At 38.6% G+C, this 23,728-nt stretch overlaps 1 long non-coding RNA gene across 2 annotated transcripts in view; it reads right to left on the reverse strand.

Moving 5' to 3' along the window:
- LOC136859475 (uncharacterized) overlaps nt 1-23,030 on the reverse strand; it is a 58,168-nt gene extending 35,138 nt beyond the window's left edge. The window contains exons 1-2 of one of the 2 annotated variants that reach the window (XR_011017575.1): nt 22,855-23,030; nt 22,662-22,758 (exon numbers count right to left, since the gene is read on the reverse strand). This is a non-coding gene — a long non-coding RNA (uncharacterized lncRNA). Of the gene's footprint in view, nt 1-22,661 lie in introns of both variants that reach the window. The other variant, XR_011017574.1, reaches the window with a different exon arrangement.
- Nucleotides 23,031-23,728: the final 698 nt, after the last annotated feature.

Below are 23,728 nucleotides of genomic sequence, written 5' to 3' on the forward strand. Positions count from 1 at the left end.
AATTTCAATTTGCTTCCCATTTCAACATGCAAATTTGAAATTTTTAATAATTATACTGTAATATTAGTGATAATAAATTACGATTTAGGCAAGAAAGTGAATTATAACCATGTTTGTGTATGTATAACTCTAGTGTTCTGTAATAATAGTCAAGATTACTGCGTGGTGTGCGTTGTGACATTTTTTTCACTAAAACAGGCAGTTATTCTACAAGAATAAATGGATACCTGCAATCTGTTCTGATGAAATTATGACTCGTTTATGATTAACAGAATGTTTATGGATGTAAACAATAAAATCAATTTCACCAAATTTAATAACACTTGCAAGCAAACCCTTAATCCACTTGACAATGGGTTAATATTTTGTTTAATTTTATTTCTTTTCTGTGTAAAACTTTGTCCTTGAAGCTGCCACAGAGCTGTTTTTGTCGTAGTAAAAAATAAGTGTGATAGAAAGGAAGGTCATAAAAGTAGGACTATTAGGAAGTACCATATAGCTGATAAAACAGGCATGAGGGAGTTTTTAAAAAGTAACTATGATTGGTGGAAAACAGTAAATAAAAATGTGGAATAGGAATGTGAAAACAGGTTTGTACCTTTAAAGGTGGTAAGGCATGATAAAGACCCACTATATTATAGCAGAGAAGTAAAGACACTAAGATGGAGGTGCAGGTTGCAAAGAAATAGTTAGAAATGACTGTAGAAGTAAGGAGAAATTGAATGAACTTACTAGGAAATTGAATCTAGCAAAGAAGTCAGCTAAGGATAACATGATGGCAAGCATAACTGGCAGTCATACAAATTTTAATGAAAAATGGAAGGGTATGTATAGCTACTTTAAGGCAGAAACAGGTTCCTAGAAGGACATTCCAAGAATCATTAACAAACAAAGGGAGTGTGTATGCAAGGATCTTCAAAAGGCAAAAGTGTTCAGTCAGCAGTATGTAAAGATTGTTGGTTACAAGGATAATGTCCAGATAGAGGAAGTGACTAATACTAACAAAGTATTAAAATTTACCTATGATGACATTTACAATAAGATACAAAAGTACACAACTAGAAAAGCAGCTGGAATTGATAAGATTTCTGGGGATATACTAAAGACAATGGGTTGGGATATACAGTAGTACCATATCTGAAGTACTTATTTGATTATTGTTTGCACGAAGGAGCTGGGCCTATACCAAATGAATGGAGAGTTGCTATAGTAGCCCCTGTGTATAAAGAAAGGGTGATAGACATACAGCTGAAAACTGCAGGCCAGTCACTTTGACATGCATTGCGTGTAAACTCTGGCAAAGCATTCTTTCTGATTATATTAAGAATGCACCTGCAGTGTAGGCGTAGCGCACCTGCCTCTTACCCGGAGGTGCCAGGTTTGATTCCCGGCCAGGTCAGGGATTTTTACCTGCATCTGAGGGCTGGTTCGAGGTCCACTCAGCCTACGTGAATACAATTGAGGAGCCATCTGACGGTAAGATGGCAGCCCCGGTCTTGAAAGCCAAGAATAACGACCGAGAGGATCCGCCGTGATGACCACACGACACCTCGTAATCTGCAGGCCTTCGGGCTGAGCAGCGGTCGCTTGGTAGGCCATGGCCCTTCGGGGCTGCTGCGCCAAAGGGTTTGGTTTTTTTATTCCACTGAAGCTCAATTTGTACGATTCCAGCAAGATATAGCAGATATCATGAATTCAGGTCAAATGGAATGTATCACGATTGACCTATCTAAGGCATTTGATAGGATGGATCATGGCAGACTACTGGCAAAATGAGTGCAATTGGACTAGACAGAAGGGTGAATGAATGGGTGGCTATATTTCTAGAAAACAGAACCCAGAGAATTAGGAGTATGCAAAGCTTTATCTGACCCTGTAATAATCAAGAGGGGAATTCCTCAAGGCAGTATTATTGGACCTTTATGTTTTCTTATATATATAAATGATATGAGTACAGAACTGGAATCAGAGATAAGGCTTTTTGCGGATGATGTAAATTTGTATAGCGTAATAAATATGTTACAAGATTGTGAGCAACCGCAAAATGAGCTTGATAATACTGTGAGACGCACAGTAGGCAATGGTATGATGATGAGCGGGGCTAAAAGTCAGGTTGCGAGTTTCACAAATTAATAGAAAAAGTCCCCTAAGTTTGAGTGGTATCTTTAAAATTAGGACAGATCACAATATGAAGATAAAATTGGAATTGAAGAGGACATATTGGGGCAAATATATTTTATAGGAAGGAGAGTTAGGGATTGGAATAACTTGCCAAGGGAATATTCAATAAATTTCCAATTCCTTTGCAATCAATTAAGAATAGGCTAGGAAAACAACAGATAGGGGATATGCTACCTGGGCGACTGCCCTAAATGCAGATCAGTAGTGAATGATTTGTGGAAGCCCAGATTGTCTGGGAAATAGTTGATCCTTTCAAACTAATAATAAAAATAGTGATAACTAGGGCCCGGACTTTTAGGTCTTAAACTATTTTATTCCTTGCTAGCTAACTGCAGTATTTCAACTTACTTATCCATTTTATTACCATTGGAGTAAATTACTTGAATCTTATAAAACCTAAAAATAACTAAATAAGACGTTAAAACCTAAAAAAAACAAAATGGGCTATTCAAGACAATATTACGTTATTTTGAAATAGAAGTACCAAATATTAATGAAAGTGAATGATTTTTTAAAAAATAAACATTATGCACAACTTTTTGAAACGACTGCATGGTTTGGAACTGGAAGTGGTTTGTAAGTATAACTAGTGCAAGCGAAACAACGTGATACGATACTATTCCACCAGGGTACAGCACAAATCAAGAGGTAACACCCTGGCGTTCACTGACCTGTATCTAGCAGGTACAGTAGGTACAAGCCCGCCTAACTGGCCAGCTTCAGTGCATCTCTCATTGTGTACGGTCGACTACCGCCAGCTACTGCACTGTTCACGGTTTAGCTCTATACACATTATTGTTCGAAAGACTAAAATTAAATTTCCCTATAAATCAATTTATTATTGAAGGCAGTTTAAGAAGCTTACGCATCTCAGAAGTAGCGATGCCTAAAGGCAAGTCATCTCGAAGTTGGTTAGTTCGCCAGTGGATTTGTAACGATCCGGACTTTACTACAGATGGCAAAATTATGTTTTGTCAAGTCTGCCAAAAACAGGTAAGGAATTATCTAGCATACCTCCAATAAAAAAATAAAAAATAAAAAAAAAATCCCCATTAATGTAATGCAAAGCAAGTTTTATAGAAAACTAGCTGACGTACCCGTGCTTCGCTACGGAATTCTTCACTGTATACAGAATTCTAGGTTAGGTAGTATACTCGTGAGTTAAGATTGTATGAAATTGCATAGCTCTTAATGTTACCCTAGAAACTCAACGGGGAAGTCACCAAACATCTTTTCTCATATGAAGACTGAGTTAGGGAATTTTCACTGGAATGGCAGGCTGCTTGCCTACCATCAATCACAATCAGGTTGGGGAGTTTTAATTATAATGGTAGACACTGACTCTCCAGCTGCCTGTTTACATCCTCAGAAAGACTCTCTTAGTGGTTTTCCCAACTGAAATGAACACACATTACAATGACGTCAGTAGTAATGGCGCGATTAAAAGCAATGCTTTCATGTGAAATACTCGATCAAATGAAACACCACACATTTTCTCACTTTTAAGGAACAGTACTACGCTGCCGATCTAACAGTCCAAAGCTCCAGAGCTGGAAAGACCAAGCCGCAGACTGCCATGAGCCGTAAACACTCTTCGTCCCTTTTGGGTGGGGAGGGGGTCGAATAGTGGCAACTCCCAGGACAAAAACTTTGCCCTTTTACTAATCTGTTTTTCTAGGAGTACCCGATGAGTCGGAAAGTATCAATTCACTACACTGGCGGCGGAAAAATCTATCTGACTTGGAGGCTCTTTTCAGGGTTGAATTTTGAGTTATTTAGAGTTGTGGTGCCTTAATTATGTCACTGCTCAATCAAAACAGCGCGTCAATTTAGGGATCGAATAGCTGGAATACTATGATGAACCAGTGTGCTACGTACCAGCTGTATCATAAAATGTATGAATCAGAGGAATGGCATGCTAAAGAAGAAAGTTTTCTAACTCCCCGGCTATTTCCAAGCAATATTCAGTCAGGCTATTATACTCGGTACGTAGCAGTAATCCCATCTATCGGATTTGAGCAGCAGCATAAGAGAAAAAGAACATCACAGCAAACAATGGTTAATGTAATGTTACTGTTGATCAATGTTATACGCTTTCGATATTGTAGGCCTGTACATTTAGTTTTCTTCCGACTCTAAAATACCACTCGTATCATAGTCGGCACGTTAAAACTGAATAAAACTAAAATGACCGGAAATTATATTCTCTATAACTTTTGTTATGTAGTACTTTTCAATAGGACTAATAACATAGGTATTTAAAAATTACATTTTAGACGCCTTCCCCTAAACTACAATTCAGTCCAAGGTAAATAAAATTGTTTATAGCTTAGACTGTAGTTTCTTATTCCCCGACTCTATATACCGATTTTCATTAAATTCTGTTAACCCATTTTCTCATGGCTAGGCGTTCATATGGACTTAGCAACAAAAATACAAATTCATGAATATCCGTGTTATCATAACCAGTACGGTAAAAATGTGTAAGACATAAATTGTCGGAAATTTAATTCTATATAACTTTGGTTATGTAGTATTTATTGATACGACCACTAATAATAAAATATTTGAGAATTAAATTTTAGGCCTTCCACTAAACTACCATTTTACTCAGCGTTAATTGAATTATTTGTAGCCTAGATTGTAGTGGCTAATTATCTGACTTCGCATACCAATTTTCAATGAGATAAGACCACTAATGATGTAAATATTTAAGAATTAAATTTTACGCCTTCTCCTAAACTACCATTTCACTCAGCGTGAATAAAGTTATTTATAGCCTTGATTGTAACGACTTATTCCCCGAATTTGCATACCAATTTTTATTAAGATAGGACCACTAATAACAAATATTTGAAAATTAAATTTTCGGCCTCCCCTAAACTACCATTTCAATGAGCATGAATAAAATTATTGATGGCCTAGATTATACCGACTTATTCCCCGACTTTGCATACCAATTTTTGTGAAGATACAACCACTAATAGAATAAATATTTGAGAATTAAACTTTAGGCCTTCCCCTAAACTACCATTTTTCTCAGAGTGAATACAATTATGTATAGCCTATATTGTAGCGACTTATTTCCTGTCTTTGTCTACCGATTTCCATTAAGATATGACCACTAATAACATAAATATTTGAAAATTAAATTTTAGGCATTCCCCTAAACTGCCATTTCACTGAGCGTGAATACAATTATTTATGGCCTAGATTATATTGACTTATTACCCCAACCTGGCATACTGATTTTCATTAAGACACGACCACTAATGACATAAGTATCTGAGAATTAAATTTCAGGCCTTCCCCTAAGCTACCATTTCACTGAGCGTGAATAAAATAATTTATAGTCTACATTGTAGCGGTTCATCACCCGACTTTACGTACCGATTTTCATTAAATTCTCTTCAGCCGTTTTCTTGTGATGCGTGTACATACATACATACATACATACATACATACATACAGACAGGACAGAAATTACGGAAAAGTAAAAAATGCATTTCCTTGTTACTGTGGACATGACCGATACAGAAATACCATTCTTTTCAAATTCTGAGCAATGTACAGACAAAACTCTTATTTTATATAGGGCCTATATAGATTATAAATGAGTTAACAAATGTTATGGGCTCTCATAAGACGAATGTTGCAAAGCAAACCTCAGATGAGTAATAGTACAGTATGCGCAACTTTTAGTGATACCTGGTTTTACGGGGGTGAGGCGTAAGGAGGGAGCTCTTCCAGTTCTGGTAATACTGCCATGGAAATGATGTCTGAATTGAATCGAAAGTACGACTGATCAATATGAATTTTCTAAACCTTTTTTATCTTAGCATGAATTCTCTGAAATATCACTTCTACATTCGTCACTGCTACTTGCAGTACTATTAATTCTCAGACATATCATTTCCACAATCACTTTCACAATCGTCACTGATGTCTGCAGTACTATTAATTACAATCTCGTCCATGGCTATTTCCATGACACCGCCGTGCCTCCAGTACTCCCCTTCAGGTTCTTTCACCTTTCTGCAATACCCCTCCCAATCTGCGACAGATACTAAATGGAATGCCCCGATGGTCAGTATGTCTCCCATAATATTGCGTCGTTTGAATACACGTTTTATTTTTGCCCATGCCAATTCAATGGCGTTCAGATCACAGTTGTATGGGGGAAAACGAAGGACGATGTGACCTGCTTCACCAGCCATGACGTCAACAGCATTAATTTTATTAGGAGGCATGTTTTCCTCACTCATGTTCAATCCTAATCTATATTTTGGCTTTGCTGTGTAAACAACAACAGTACTAGTACGTAAAGTGTATGCCAGATGTCTCACGGTGATGCATAATCGATGCAAAGTTTGTGTTTCAAAGGTTGCCAATACGAATCTCGAAGATAACCGAGGTCTACCGATTCAGCACTAGGGAGCCCCAGTATCACTAAAAGTTGTGCGTACTGTACTACGGACTCCACACAAAATGAAAAGTTGAGCGAATAGTACATACCTTGTGTCTACAATAAACCATAATTATTTTATTTACGTATTTTTCCTGGTGGCATGTGACCAGAAATCACATTTTGTGCGGCGCAAGGAATCTACAGGACAAATCGACAACAATGCTATCAAAAAATGGAGCAATTTTCCATTGCACCAACCACTAATTTCCAGTTTTCCTGGCACTTCAACGGTGGATAATTTTAATATCCGTTAATGTGAAGCGCTGGTTTCGGCAAACGTGCTGCGGAATGCGCTACATAATCCTGTATTGAAGAAATTTCTTGAGGACATTAGTTGCCGTAAGATACCAGACGAATCAACGTTGAGAAACAAATATTTGGAAAAGCTGTACGAGAAAACTATCGAAGACATAAGAGGTGATATAGATGATCGTTATATCTGGCTTTCGGTGGACGAGACCACAGATACAGTAGCTGTGGTCGTTATATCGCAAACATTGTGGTAGGTAAATTAGATGCTACAGAGCCTGGTAAACCTCATATTATACTCTGCAAGATGCTGGAATAAATGAACCATAGCACCATAGCTTGCACTGCCTGAGATGCTCTTCACATTCTTTGGCCAAGAGAAAAACAGGATGACAATTTTTTACTTATTTTGAGTGACAGTGAGGCATATGATCAAAGCTGGTGAAGTATTAAAGAGTTTCTACCCTAACATGCTGCATGTAACTTGCATAGTCCATGGCTTACACAGATTGGCTGAAGAGGTTAGAAATAATTTTCCAGGAGTAAACAGTATTGTTTCTCCTGTGCAAAAGGTGTTTCTTAAAGCTCCTAGCCGCATTCTCACATTCAAGGAAATATTGCCTCAAACTCCTCTTCCTCCCTAAACCATCATCACTCGTTGGGAGACATGGCTCAATGCAGCCATATACTATGTCAATCACTTTGAAGACATTAAAAATGTTATAAATTCTTTTGATGTCGATGATGCACTCTGCATAGCGAAGGCTAAAACAGCTCTCACTTGCCTTCATTAGGGCACACTTTGCTGATCTTCCTGCAGCTATTGAGCATGTTGAGTCGGTATCGTTGCCATTAAAAGATGCAAAAGAAGTTGTGGACTCCATTTCGAATAAGGAAATACCAGGACCAGGGAGTGCAGCCTATTCACTCAAGCTCACCAAAATTCTACAACGGAACCCTGGTTTTTCAACAATGAAGAATGTGCCTGCAATACTTCTGGGAGAAGAAGTTACTGACAAGGTACCATGGGGACCGAGAGCTATTGCTCCAATGACTTCTTGTTGTGAGGAGCATACATTTTCCTGCTATAAGAATATTTTGAGAGATAACAGAATAAGTTTTACTCTGCAAAATCTCAAAATGTATTTAGTTGTACAATGTAACAGCAAGTGAAAACTGTGTTCTGTGCTTCTGAAAATGTTTCTTGATGTAATAGAAGTGACATTTAACCTACATGAACCACTTATTGTATTTGCGCATAAATATTCTTTTTTATTTCTAATTTCAGTTGGTGTGATGTGTCTGAAATGCTTTCATTAAGCCATTTTGTCCCATATTTAGAGAATATTTTGAAATAAGTGGTATAGTTTTGTACTAGAGAGACGTGAAGGTTACAATAAGTACAAAAAAGTTTGAATAAATTGTATAACTTAAGTAATGATTGAAATGATCATTAAAAACTATTTCAGAAGGATAAAAAACTAAAAAACTATTTTGAGCTATTAAAAAAACTAAAAAGATGTTTTTAAGAACCTAAAAATCTGGGGCCTAGTGATAACTATGTATTTATGCATCAAGGTATAGATATGATGTACATGATTTCAACTGTCATTAGGACCGTCACAATTCAGCCTAGCGAACCCCCAAAACTGTCGATTCAACAATAATTTTGGACATATTCCTTTTTACCTCATCTCACACCCACCATGCCAATGGACACTGAATTTGACACTAATATTGGTAGTTAATTATTTTTACTGGGTTGTTAGGTGTGCCTTACCCCCACAGAATTTTTTTAGATAGTAACTTAAGTCATTATGTGTACGAATTTTTGTTGAAAGCTATGCTAGAACATACACACATCTTTAAAGCTCAGCCATTTGGACATTCTTCTCAATCCCCAATCCGAATGGGGTGAATTTGGACCTAAATGGCATCTAGATCGTCACTATTCATCCCAGCGACCCTCAAAACTATGGATTCAACACTAATATAGGTCTCTGATTATTTCTACATTTCACCACCTCCCCGAAGGGAGCTACGGATGTCTTACTGCCAGAGTACCGGTACTTTTTTTTCCCTGTAGTAAGTCACAGACTATGTTTACTAAGTTTGGTTGAGAGTTACGCTGGAACAAACACACATGAGCTCAGTCATTTTGGACATTCTTTTCCGCCCCTTCTCATCCCTCATGCTGACAGTTAAAGGGCATCCAGAGTGTCACTATTTATCTCTACAATCCCAAAAACTATGGATTCGACAAAAATATTGGTAATCTTTGATTATTTTTACATGTTACCCCCTCCTCACCTGCACCCCCAGGGGTGTCTTACTCCTACAGCATTTATTCAGATAGTAAGTCCTATGTGCTGGAAAAAAACACACACACACATCCATAATCTGTCATTTTCTCTTTCAATACCCCCCCTCCTCCCCATGCCGATTGGGGCTGAACTATTCAGTGTCACTATTCATCACAGCAAACTCAAACTATGGATTCAACACTAATACTGGTCGTTTTAGATTATTTTTATATGCCACCCTTCTTCACCTCTTCCCCTACAGGTGCTGGGTGTGTCATACTCCTGCAGTATTTTTTTGCTGATAGTAAGTTATTTGTGTACCATGTCTGGTTGAGAGCTATGCTGGAACATCCATAATCTGTCAATTTGGACATTTTCTTTTTCACCCACTCTCAACCCGATACCAAAGATATCTTATGTCACTATTCATCTCAGCAATACCAAAAACAATGGATTCTATATTAATACTGGTCATTTTAGATTATTTCTACATGTTGCTCCTCTACATCCCCATTCCTGCGGGTGCTAGGGGTGTCTTACCTAACACAGTTTTTCTAGATAGTACGTCCTATGTGTACCATGTTTGGTTGCAATTGCTCCAGTGGTTTAGGAGGAGATATGGAACACACGCACCCACATACATACATATCATAAATCGCTCTATATTGCTCATATCTCCCACAGCAGCATCCACTACCATTCACTGAAATTCTTGGAACTAGCTGATGTACCCGTGCTTCGCTACGGAATTCTACACTGTATAAAGAATTCTAGGTTAGGTAGTGTACACGTTGTGAGCAAGATTGTCTTAAATTGTATAGCTCTTAACGTTACCCCAGAAACGCGACGGGAGGTCACCTAACATCTTTTCTCATATGAAGATTGAGGGAATTTTTACTGTAATGGTAGACCCAATTTCATACCATCAGTCACAATCAGGTAAGGATGTTCTCATTACAATGCCTTTTTACATCCTCAGAAAGACTGTCTTAGTGGTTTTCCCAACTGAAATGACCATACAATGACGTCAATAGGAATGGCGCAATTAAAAGCAATGCTTTCACATTACAAAATACTCGTTCAAATGAAACACCACACATTTTCTCACTTTTAACGAATAGGACTACGCTGCTTATCTAACAGTCCAAAGTTCCAGACCTGGAATGACCAAACCGCAGACAGCCGTGATCCGTGAACACTCTTCGGCTTTCTTCGGCGGGGAGAGGGTCGAATAGTGGAGACTCCCAGGGCACAAACTATGCCCAATTACTATTCTGTTTCCTAGGAGTACCCGATGAGTCGGAAAATATATTTTTTTTTTGCTAGTTGCTTTACGTCACACCGATGCAGATAGGTCTTATGGCGACGATGGGACAGGAAAGGGCTAGAACTGGGAAGGAAGCGGCCGTGGCCTTAATTAAGGTACAGCCCCAGCATTTGCCTGGTGTGAAAACGGGAAACCACGGAAAACCATTTTCAGGGCTGCCGACAGTGGGGTTCGAACCTAATATCTCCCGAATACTGGATACTGGCCGCACTTAAGCGACTGCAGCTATCGAGCTTGGTAAATATCAATTCACTACACTGGTGGCGGAAAAATCTATCTGAATTGAAGGCAAATTTTTCCTCCAAGCCAGAAGAGAAACCCCATCTTCACTGCTAGTTTGGAATAAATTGAGTGTAGAATTTAATAAAAGTGAAGAGAAAGAAGCTTTTCTTAAGAAACGGCTCTTTTCAGAGTTGAATTTTGAATTATTTAGTGAATATTGTGGTGCTATAATTTGGAAAAGGCCTAAATTGTTATTCTAGACCAGGCCATAATACTACTACTACTACTACTACTACCACCACCACCACCACCAACACCACCATCACCACTAAGTGAGGCTCTGCCTTAAGTATGCACACTGCTCATTCAAAACAGCACGTCAGAGTAGGGATCGAATAGCTGAAATACTATGATGATCCAGTGGGTTACGTACCAGCTGTATCAGAAAATGTATGGACCAGAGGAATGGCATGCTAAAGAAGAAAGTTTTATAACTCCCCGGCTATTTCCCGTCAATATTCAGTCAGGCTGTTATACTCGGAGTTGAGAGGCAGCATAAGAGACAAAGAACATCACAATAAACAACAGTCAATGTAATGTTATTGTTGATCAATGTTATGCACTTTCGATATTATACGCCTTCACATTTCGTTTTCTTCCGACTCTGAAATACCACTCTTATCATAGTCGGTACGTGTCGGAAATTGTATTCTCTATAACATTTTATATGGTACTTTTTGATAGGACCAATAACATTGGTATTTAACACTTTAGCGTCGACGTGGACATTTGCTTTTTTCATGGTAAACTGCTGAAATGCGATATACATTTTTCAGGTTGTTGTCGGCTACAGATGTTCGTAATTTCATTCGTAGATGATAATCAGAGACATAATTCATGTTCAAATTTACTATTTTTGTGTCCCCCCATAGGGGTGACATATGGTTAACAGGTTGACTATGCAACAGAGAAAGCGCACGTCACCCCTACAGGGGTGACAGCCTTTTTACCTTTGTTGTTGTGGAACACTGTGCTCTGTGTTGTGAGCTGTTGATTTACATGCATTTCAACAAGTTCCTTGTAATTTACAGTTTTGTGACAAGAATTTAATTCATGTTATGTGTTTCTGTGTTGAGTAAGACATGATTACCGATGGAGAGATAGAAGAACAACTTGAAAAGGGTTCAAATGTTGAATCAAGAGATGTTAACATTTAGGATTTGCAATGTGATGCCACCTTTTCCAAGTCGGAATTCGACAGTAGTTTGTGTAGTGAGGACACTTGCAAAGATTCCGGTGCTGCATCGGGCAATGATTCAACCAAATCACCAGCCAGTGACAATTATTGGGGAACATTCTCAGGTTTGCAGGAACATTGTATTTATTTACGCGTAGCCCCGGTTTACAATTTCATCTGAGTGCTAAATCTCAACCAGTATGTAAGAATAAAGCAATAATAAACTCCAATCCACATTATTTTCCTTGCCATTAATAATTGAATTCTGATGGTTGCGTATGTCACCCCGGATGGGGTGACACATGTCAGAGAAATTCCCCTGTCTGTTGTGCAATGCACAGCATGCTTAAAGTAAATACAAAATTTTAATATTCCACCTTCTCAATACTAAAAAATAATTTGATGTTTTTACAAAAACATTACAATGACGTTAAAAGGTACTAGTTTCGGTCCACTGTGGACCATCATCAGCCTAGCCAAATTACAACAGTAAAAGACATAGTGATAAAAATCTTACATCTACAACTTTCTAGAAGCATATACGTAGTTATATATGTCAATCGTGCAACAGAGGAGCAACTGCCAACCAAAGACTATCTCATCAAGAGTTTTTACGTGACTTCACAAGATTTTACTTGTCATTGTGAACACTTCTGTTACTTTTATCATTATTCGCAAATACGGTTTTTCACTATTTTTATGCACAGCATGCTGAGAAAGGAATGGGCACTGCGCTGCACTCTATCAACACCTTACCTGAACAAGCAATGCATTACAACAGCGAATGTTAGCGATAGTTTCGTGCGACAGCCTGAAGTTGAGAGGCCTGGACACACTACCGTGTCACCCCACGAGGGGTGACATACTATATTTCGTATGAGGGTCCGTCACCCCACATGGGGTGACATCATCTTCAAAGTGTTAAAAATTACATTTTAGGCACCTTCCCCTAACCTACAATTTCATCCAGGATGAATAAAATCATTTATAGCTTAGACTGTAGTTTCTTATTCCCTGACTCTATATACCGATTTTCATTAAATTCTGTTAACCCATTTTCTAGTGGCTCGGCGTTGATATGGACTTTCCAACAAAAATACAAATTCATAAATATCTGTGTTATCATAGCCAGTACGGTAAAAATGTATAAGACATAAATGGTCAGAAATTTAATTGTCTATATTTTTTGTTATGTAATAGTTATCGATACGGCAACTAATAATATAAATATTTGAGAATTACATTTAGGCCTTCACCTAAACTACCATTTCACTCAGCGTAAATAAAATTACTTATAGCTTAAACTATAGTGGCTCATTCTCCGACTTTGCATACCAATTTTCAATGAAATAGGACCACTAATAACATAAATATTTAAAAATTAAATTTTAAGCCTTCCCCTAAACTGCCATTTCACACAGCGTGAATAACATTATTCATATGCTAGATTATAGCGACGTATTCCTCGACTTTGCATACCAATTTTTATGAAGATAGGACTACTAAAACATAAATATTTGAAAATTAAATTTAAGGCCTTCCCCTAAACTACCATTTCCATCAGCCTCAATAAAATGATTTATAGCCTAGATTGTAGCGACATATTCTCCGACTTTGCATATCGATTTTCATTAAATTATCTTTGGCTGTTTTCTGGTGATGCGTGTACAGAGACAGACAGACAGAAATTACGGAAAAGTAAAAAGTGCATTTCCTGGTTACTGTGGACATGGCCGATACAGAAATTCCATTCTTTTCAAATTCTGAGCAACGTACAGACAAAACTCTTATTTTATATATGTAGATAGAATACATTTCAGGCCTTCCCCTTAACTACCATTTCACTCGGTGCGAATAACATTATTGTAAGCCTAGATTATACCAACATATTCCCCGACTTTGCATACCAATTTTCGTGAAGATACGACCACTAATAAAATAAATATTTGACAATTAAACTTTAGGCCTTCCCCTAAACTACCATTTTTCTCAGCGTGTATAGCCTATATTGTAGCGAATTATTTCCCATCTTTGTCTAGCGATTTTCATTACGACACGACCACTAATAACATAAATATTTGAGAATTAAATTTCAGGCCTTCCCCTAAACTACCATTTCACTCAGCGTGATTAAAATTTATAGCCTAGATTGTAGCGGTTCTTCACCCGACTTTACATTCCGATTTTCATTAAATTCTCTTCACGCGTTTTCTCGTGATGCGTGTACATACATACATACATACATACATACAGACAGACAGAAATTACGGAAAAGTAAAAAATGCATTTCCTTGTTACTGTGGACATGACCGATACAGAAATACCATTCTTTCCAAATTCTGAGCAATGTACACAAAAAACTCTTATTTTATATATATAGATATGGCATCACTTTCAGAATTCAATACAAAGAGACGTCATTACCAACTATCGCACAAGAGTCTGTCTCGGTAGTTTAATAGTTAGTGTTATTAACTGCCATCCTAGTGGGCCCAGGTTTGATTCCCAGCACTGCCAGAGATTTAAGAATGACAGGAGGGCTGGTGTGTGGTTAAAAAGGTACATACAGCTCACCTCCATCGGGGCTGTGCCTTAAAAGAACTACACTACCTTGGTACGAAGACACAAGTTTACTTTTACCACACAACAGAAGTCCTAAACAAAGTCTAATCTCTTGTGCTTTGCTTCGCCTGACATACTGTACATAAATCAATGGTGATGCATTAACCTGTAGAGTGGGGCTCACTTTAGGTGACGCGGCCGGAGCGAGTCGGCTGGTGGGCGCGCATCATGTGAAGCGCAGAAAGTTTTAATTTTTTACCTCCGTTACGAAACAACCTATGTGGCGCTTTGCTATTGCTGGTGCGAGTAGCTCAGTCAGTGTGCTACGTGGAGCGCAGTATTGCGTGTCTTGGTTTGATTGTTTTCAGCTCTCATAAAGTTGTTTCGTTGGTATATAAATCTCTCTTGTGATTTATTGTTTTAATTCTACATGTAGTGCTTCCTATTTGTTGTGAACATGTCCAAAAGAATTGTAGATCTACTGAGTGGTGATGTACGGGATATTCTCGAACTCTGTGAGGAAGATAGTTGCAGTGATTCTAGTTTAGATAGTAATGGTTAAACTATCCCGCTATTACATGCTCCAAGCACGAGTAGGCCTGCTGTCTAGATGCCGTGGACAGGTGTCGAGTTCAAGCTCCAATGAGAGTAGCGAGTCAGAAAGTGAGAGCGATTTGCCTCCTATTCCGCCTAGTGACTGGGATGTAAGAGGATTTCCAGCTACATACCAAAGTGGAATTCAGGACGAACTTTTAAATAAAAAAGAACCGGATGAAATATTTTGAGCATTTCATTGATGATGAACTGTGTGAACTTATTGCAGAGAAACTAATCTGTACACTCAGCAGTCAATACAAGCTAGTATAGGAACAGCTAAAATGAAAAGAAGCACATAGAAGGATTGGGTTCCTACTAAAAAGGAAGAAATAAAACTTTTATTTGGGATATTTTTTCTTCACACTATCACTATCAGGGTAAAAATTAAGTAAGTGCTGCCTAAGTTTTATAGTATTACTATATATTGATATTTGAGTGAATGTGTCTCTATTCAAAAGCCAAAAATATCTCATTTTTCACATAATAGATTGTTTGCTACACCCGTGTTTTACGAGACCATGTCCGAGAAACTTTTTTCCTTCTTCTGAATTTTTTACTTTTCTCCGATAATAAGGCTTACGATCGGCAAGTATCTCCAAAGCTCTACAAAGTGAAGCCAGTTTTAGACATTCTTGTATCAAAATTTAAAATTTCCTATTTGCCAGATGAGCCGGCCCTGTGGTGTTGGGGTAGCGTGCCTGCCTCTTACCCGGAGGCCCCGGGTTCGATTCCCGGCCAGGCTAGGGATTTTTACCTGGACCTGAGGGCTGGTTCAAGGTCCACTCAGCCTACGTGATTAGAATTGAGGAGCTATCTGACGGTGAGATAGCGGCCCCTGTCTAGAAAGCCAAGAATAGGGGCCGAGAGGACCGTCGTGCTGACCACACGACACCTCGTAATCTGCAGGCCTCCGGGCTGAGCAGCGGTCGCTTGGTAGGCCAAGGCCCTTCAAGGGCTGTAGTGCCATGGGGTTTGGTTTGGTTTATTTGCCAGATGATCGTCAATCTATTGATGAAAGTTTACTCCTTTGGAAAGGTCGCTTGGGGTGGAAAATGTATATTCCGAAGAAGAAAGCTCGTTTTGGGATGGAATCCTTCAAATTATGTGAGGCTAAAACAGGATATGTGTGGAATATCCTGTGATACACAGGCAAGGAAACTGAGCTAGTAAATGAGGTTTGTCGGGTAAATATTTCTCAGTATACCAAATCCTAGAACGTTGTGTTTGCTCTAGCCAAACCTCTTCTAAATAAGGGATACCTCATAGCTCTGGATAATTATTACAGTAGCCCGGAACTCTTCGACCAGTTCAATCAGTTTCAGACAGATGCCGTCGGTACTGTAAAATCTAACAGAAAATATCTTCCGAAGGACGTCATGGGGAAAAAGTTGAAAGAAGGGGAGGAGGCTTTTGCCTATAAAAATGAACTCACGGCCTTGAAGTGGAAAGACAAGAGAGATGTCTGCATGCTGAGTAGTATTCGTGATGTTGAAATGCGCACTGTTCTAAACAAGAAAGGAGAAACCGAAGAAAAGCTGGTACCGAGCTCGATAGCTGCAGTCGCTTAAGTGTGGCCAGTATCCAGTATTTGGGAGATCGTGGGTTTGAACCCCACTGTCGGCAGCCCTGAAGATGGTTTTCCGTGGTTTCCCATTTTCACACCAGGCAAATGCTGGGGCTGTACCTTAATTAAGGCCACGGCCGCTTCCTTCCCACTCCTAGCCCCTTCCTCCCTCATCGTCGCCAAAAGACCTATCCGTGTCGGTGCGAAGTAAAAAAAGCTGGTCGTATGTACCGAGTACAATGACTCAATGGGAGGAGTGGACTTATCGGATCAATGTATCGTGCTTTACAGTACGGCAAAAAGAAAGAATGAAGAAGTATTACCACAAGATTTTTAAACACCTACTGGACATAATGTTCAATGCTTTCATAACATACAAGAAACACGGCGGTAAATTCACTCAGCTGGAGTTTTGTATCAAATTGTGCAGAAACTATTTCAGAAATATGCGAACGCTACACCTAACGCAGCCTTGCCAATTTGATCAGTGTGACCTGCACCCGTTGACTTGTCAATTCGATTCTTGGGAAGGCATTCTCCAGATTTCAATCCAGCCTCAAAATCAAGACTCCATGCAAATAAGAGACGCATTGTTTTGTGTGGCGAACGGCCAGCGGCGTGACATTCAGTATTGTCGTGTAGTATGCAATGTCGCTTTGTGCCCCTCTCCTTGCTTCAGCCTTTACCATACAGCTGAAGTATGAGCATTGCAAATATGCCAATAAGTCTCAGGTTCTATGCTCGGGGAATCTGAGAAGCTCGTAACGTACACTCGGTGACCGCTGTTCAATCTGTGTGTCAGCAACTATCAGTGACCATTCTGAAAGTTTTTTTTTTTTTCAAATTCTTCTCCAGTCATTTGTGATTTGGGTGTGAATAATTAGTGTAAATAAGTTGAACAGTGTAGCGAAATTTTGTATAATGTGGTAACAATATCATGATGAATGAACTCATGGATTACTCGCTGCCCGCTGCAATGGCAAGTTATAGGCCTACGTGGTGAGTACATTATTCTATTTTATTTCAGGAAAATGTGATATTTGAATGAATGTGCGTATTATTTGGAGTATTTGATAATTTTTTATTTGTGTGTTACGCATTTCAACAATCAATTAATATAAGCAACACAAATAACACTCCAAATCGGAGTAAATATGAAATGGCACATGTGCAACTTTTGCACCGACACTGGATGAATAGAAAAATTGTTTTAATTGTAAATAATAATGCAATTTACAGTGCAACGTATAATTTTATGATTAGTTTAACATAATATAATATTTAAGCGGGTGTAAGTTGGCAAAAATTATTTCATTTTTAAAGAAAATTTTTATGAAAATGATTCCCCACTATGCAGGAATTTCTTGTTTATGACCTCCCCACTTAACGGGTTAACATTCCTGGTGCCAGGATGGCTCAGTTGGCACAAAGTAACTAATTTGCTAGGAAGAACAGACACGTCCTGCTGCAGTAGAGCACCTAGCAGCCAGCCTGCAGTGCCAATGCACAAGTTCCATCTACACATGTCAATGATACGACGGTTAAATATCGGGTGAGAAGTTGTGCACATACCTGAGTAAGATCAGCTAGCACACTATCACTGGCAGGGTAAAAATTAAGTGCTGCCTAAGTTTTATAGTATTACTAGGCTACAACACTAGTTGCAAATCGAGGATTGTGGCGACGTTTAGTAAATTCACAGAGGCTTGCAGACTGAACGCTGAAAGGCATAACAGTCTATAATGATAATGTATGTATGTACTAGCTGATGTACCCATGCTTTGCTACAGAATTCTACATTGTATACAGAATTGTAGGTTAGGTAGAGTACACGTGAGCAAGACTGTATTAAATTGCATAGCTCTTAACGTTACCCTAGAAACGCGACGAAGAAGTCACTAAATGTTTTTTCTCATATGACGACTGCCTCAGGGAATTTTCATTGTAATGGTAGGCCCGCTTGCCTACCATCAATCACAATCAAGTTGGGGAATTGCATTGTAATGGCAGACACTCACTCTCCACCTGCCTTCTTACATCCTCAGAAAGACTGTCTTAGTGGTTTTCCCAACTGAAACGAACATAGGTCATTACAATGACATCAGTAGAAATGGCGCGAGTAAAAGCAATGCTTTCACATGAAATACTTGATCAAATGAAAAACCACACATTTTCTCATTTCTAACGAACAGTACTACGCTATTACACATGATAAAATTCATTCTTGGGTCCGTATTGAAAGTATTTGTATTAAATAACGCTCAAATGTTTATATTGTATTATAATGTATAATGTATTGTATTAAATAGGTGGGAGAACAATATAAACATTTGAGTGTTATTTAATACAGTACTACGCTGCCAATCTAACAGTCCAAAGTTCCAGACCTGGAATGACCGCGCCACAGACAGCCGTGATCCGTGAACAATCTAGTCTTTTTTTTCGGTGGGGGGTGGGGGCGAATAGTGGAGAGTCCCAGGGCAAAAACTATGCCCTCTTACGAATCTGTTTCCTAGGAGTACCTGATGAGTCGGAAAATCTCAATTCGCTACACTGGTGGCGGAAAAATCTATCTGACTTGGAGGCAATTTTTTCCTTCAAGCCAGAGGAGAAACCCCCTCTTTACTGCTAATTTTGAATGAAATGAATGTAGAATTGAATGAAAGTGAAAAGGAAGCTTTTTTTTTTTAAGAAACGGCTCTTTTCAGGGTTGAATTTTGAGTTATTTAGTGAATTGCGGTGCTATAATTTGGAATATGCCTAAATTGTAATTCTAGACCAGGTCAAACTACTACTACTACTACTACTACTAAGTGAGCCTCTGTCTTAAGAATGCACACTGCTCATTCAAAACAGTGCGTCAGAGTAGGGATCAAATAGCTGGAATACTATGATGAACCAGTGAGTTACATACCAGCAGTATGGTATCAGAAAATGTATGAACCAGAGGAATGGCATGCTAAAGAAGAAAGTTTTCTAACTCCCCAGCTATTTTCCGCCAATTTTCAGTCAGGCTGTTATACTCGGTATGCAGCAGTAATCCCATCTATTGGAGTTGAGCGGCAGCATAAGAGACAAACTACATCACCACAAACAATGGTCAATTTAATGGTATTGTAAGATCAATGTTGTGCGCTTTCAATATTGTAGGCCTTCACATTTAGTTTTACGACTCTGAGATACCACTCTTATCATAGTCCGTACGGTAAAATTGAATATAATATAAATGGTCGGAAACTGTATTCTCTATAACTTTTGTTATGTAGTACCTTTCGGTAGGACCAATAACATAGGTATTTAAAAATTAAATTTTAGGCGCCTTCCCCTAAACTAAAATTTCATGCAGGGTGAATAAAATTGTTTACAACTTAGACTGTAGTTTCTTATTCCCCGACTTTCATTAAATCCTGTTAGCCCATTTTCTCGTGGCTTGGCATTGATATTGACTTGGCAACAAAAATACAAAAGCATGAATATCTGTGTTAGCTGACATAAATGATTGGAAATTTAATTCTATATAACTTTAGTTATGTAGTATTTATCGATAGGACCACGAATAATACAAATATTCGAGAATTAAATTTTAGGCCTTCCCCTAAACTACCATTTCACTCAGCGTGAGTAAAATGATTTATAGCCTAGATTGTAGTGGCTAATCCCCCGACATCACATACTGACTTTCATTAAATTCTCTTCAGCCGGTTTCTCGTGATGCATTTATAGTCCGCACACTTTATGTTGGTGCATTTGTGTACGGGGGTGAGGAGTAAGGAGGGAGGTGTCCCGGTATCGATAGTGCTACCAACCGAAGGAAAATGAAATCTGAATTGAATCGAGAATATGATCGATCGATACGAAGTTTCTAAACCGTTATCATCTTAAGCCAACAACTATGTCACATACACATTATATAACATTATAAAACATTTCTCGATGCGAATCTTGTTCCTAGCATGAATTCTATACTTTGGCTTTGTTGTGTAAACAACAACAGTACTAGTACGTAAAGTGTACGCCAGATGTCGCACAACGATGCTTAAGCGATTCATAGTTTGTGTTTCAAAGGTTGCCAGCACGAATCTCGAAGATCGCCGAGGTCGACCGATTCAGCACTAGGGTGTAAATGCACCAACATAAAGTGTGCGGATAATACATACATACATACAGATAGACAGACAGAAATTACGGAAAAGTAAAAAGTGCATTTGTTACTATGGACATAGCCGATACAGAAATACCATTCTTTTCAAATTCTGAGCAATGTACAGACAAAACTCTTATTTTATATATATATATATATATATGTGGAATATATTGTAGAGTTGCTGATGATGTCATATGGTCTCCAGAGAAGTCTGGTGTAGGATTTTCTAACTGACACCCATGATTGGTCTGCACATCTCAATGTATAATGAGAGTGAGCTAGGGAGTGGGAGAAACCCACAGTTAGAACATGACCTAGGCCTGCTGAATAACACCAAGGGGTGTGCTCAAGTCTTAACGTCTCCACCTGACAGACAAAATTATCACCAACAGCGTCATATGCCCTCCCCCCATACAAATGTTAGGAATAGAACCCAGGAGTTGGAATGCATCTAGCGATTAGATTAGCGCACATGTCTAGCCGTGGCATGAGCGTCTTTTATTTCTTAGCTGCTTCACCTTTAACACTCCCATCAGTATACTTACACTGTTGCCGACTAGACAATCCAGAAACCATGGTCCCTTTGTTTTCTTCACAGCTCTTTTTATTGGTCTGCACATGTCCTGGCTAGTGACAAAAAATACCCATTGGTTTAACACATAATGGGTGTTAAGAAGAGAGCACATCTTACGTAGTGAATCCTCACATGGCAGAGGCTCTGTTTTGTCAGCCACTGGCTCATATTGTTTATCAATATCAATCACTACTGATCTGCATATAGGGCAGTTGCCCAGGTGGCAGATTCCCCGTCCGTCGTTCTCCTAGCCTTAGGAGATGAGGAAAAATGGCGTGTCAGCTACGCGTACAAAAACACACATTCTAAAAATTAATTTTAAGGGATAATTAGGCCTACTTATTACATATATGTTTACTTTTGATGCATCTTATTGGGCACAGCATGATGATAATGATGGTACATAAGAATAATGTGTGACTTTTTTTTAGCAATTTTTCCCCCCCGGATTATGTAAAAAAAAAAAAAAAAAAAAAAAGTTATTAAAGTGTCAGCTACTGGTGCATCTACCTTACATGTCAAAGAAAGATCAGCAGCAGAAATCAAAGCCATGTACAGCAAACACACAACTCTCATCTCAACCAGAATGGCAATTTCCCTATTTTACAAGGATAGAAAAGGATAAAACAAATATCGTAAAAGGAGTAAGGGAATATACAAAATCGCCTCTCTCCAGGCTGGCGTATGAAGTCGTGAAGTAGTAGTTTTTTATCAAATATATCTAATCTAAACATCTACTGCTACCTACCGGCCCTTACCAACAAGTCATCTTAAGAAAGAAATAGGATAAAATACATTATTTCCACAGTACTAGTGCCATGATAGAAAGAGAATGGGAAAATGCACCCAAAAGAGCATTAAGTTTCAAAGTTCATTCTTTTCTTTAGTTGCCTAATTGTAGTTCCCTTTGTGCAGACTTGTATGGTTCATTGTGCAATTCTGTTCACGTAACGAGCAAATGCATTCATTGTCTGATCAGTGATATGAAGTTTTTATGCTAATCTTATGGTGGAATTCGTGCACTGATAGCCTGGTTATCAAGTATCTTAGCTCCTGGTCCTCACTGGTCCATTCTCTGCTAAAACTTAAGATACCCGGTTCGTGAACTATAACCGAGATCAAGAGTTGGTCACGAAAGATTAAACAGGAAAGATAAGAAGAAGCCTAGCACTACAACGTGGCATTCTGTCATTGTGATCTCTTTAACACACAGAGTAGCTTACAAAAACTCACCTTATTTTGCATCGTGGCTCCTATCTTCCTAAGAAAATAGGTATCGCCTAATAATACTATCACGTGGAATTTCAAGCACCAACAACACCAAACAAACCTACAGACAGAAGACAAAACCTTGCAGTAAGTTTATAATTTAAAGTCTATTATTTACAGAACTCTTAACAATGAACTGCGCTCAGAAAAGTCTCACACTTTCAAAACATAGTTAAAGAATGCCGGCTTCACAAAACTACTTCAAGGATTACATCCGTTCACCACAAAGTTTTAACACCACAGAATACGAGAGTATGACACCATGTATGACACTATTGACCGTTTGTCCGTTTCAAATTTAAGTTCAAATCCAATTTCGAAGGATATTCTACTTTCTTCTGTCCGGCAAACGAAAACTTAAAGACAGTTTAGCCAACGATGAACAAGGATATTTTTAGTCATGTCCAAAGATGATAGAATAGAATAGAGATGTAACTCAATGATAAGTTTCTGTAACATGCCACTACACGCTAGTAGTTTCAGTCTCCGTTAAGAGATAGCGCCACAGTGCGCATTTTGTCACGGCCGACTTGATGCGTCGCTCTAGCTAGCTCCTTACCGGCCTAGACAATCGGGTTCACGCACTGTAATCGGAGTAGTTACACAGCTCGACACGTGGCGCTGGCGGCCGACCTATTTGCAGTAGAAATGCATGTAGAATGTTACATAGGTTAATACTGTTCAAATGATTAATCCTAAAGGTTACTTTCGTTGATATTTGCCAAAATGATGTCGTGAAATGAAACTGCGGGGAGATGACTTAGTCCAGCTGACGTTCTGATATTGAATCTGATTGCCGATGTATCTTAATTTAGGGAATAAAATAGTATGTTACATTGACTAATACTGTTAAAATAATTGATCCTAAAGGCTACTTTCATTGATATGTGCCAAAATAACGTCGTGAAATGAAACTGCGGAGGATGGAGTAGTCCAACTGACGTTCCTTAATTGTGAGGAATAATAGTAATCGTTTTTATTATCATGGCATTTAGATACATAGCAGAACTTACCAAAATACTTTTGTCTTC

This window comes from Anabrus simplex, chromosome 1 (assembly GCF_040414725.1).
Source record: "Anabrus simplex isolate iqAnaSimp1 chromosome 1, ASM4041472v1, whole genome shotgun sequence".
Taxonomy (NCBI): domain Eukaryota; kingdom Metazoa; phylum Arthropoda; class Insecta; order Orthoptera; family Tettigoniidae; genus Anabrus; species Anabrus simplex.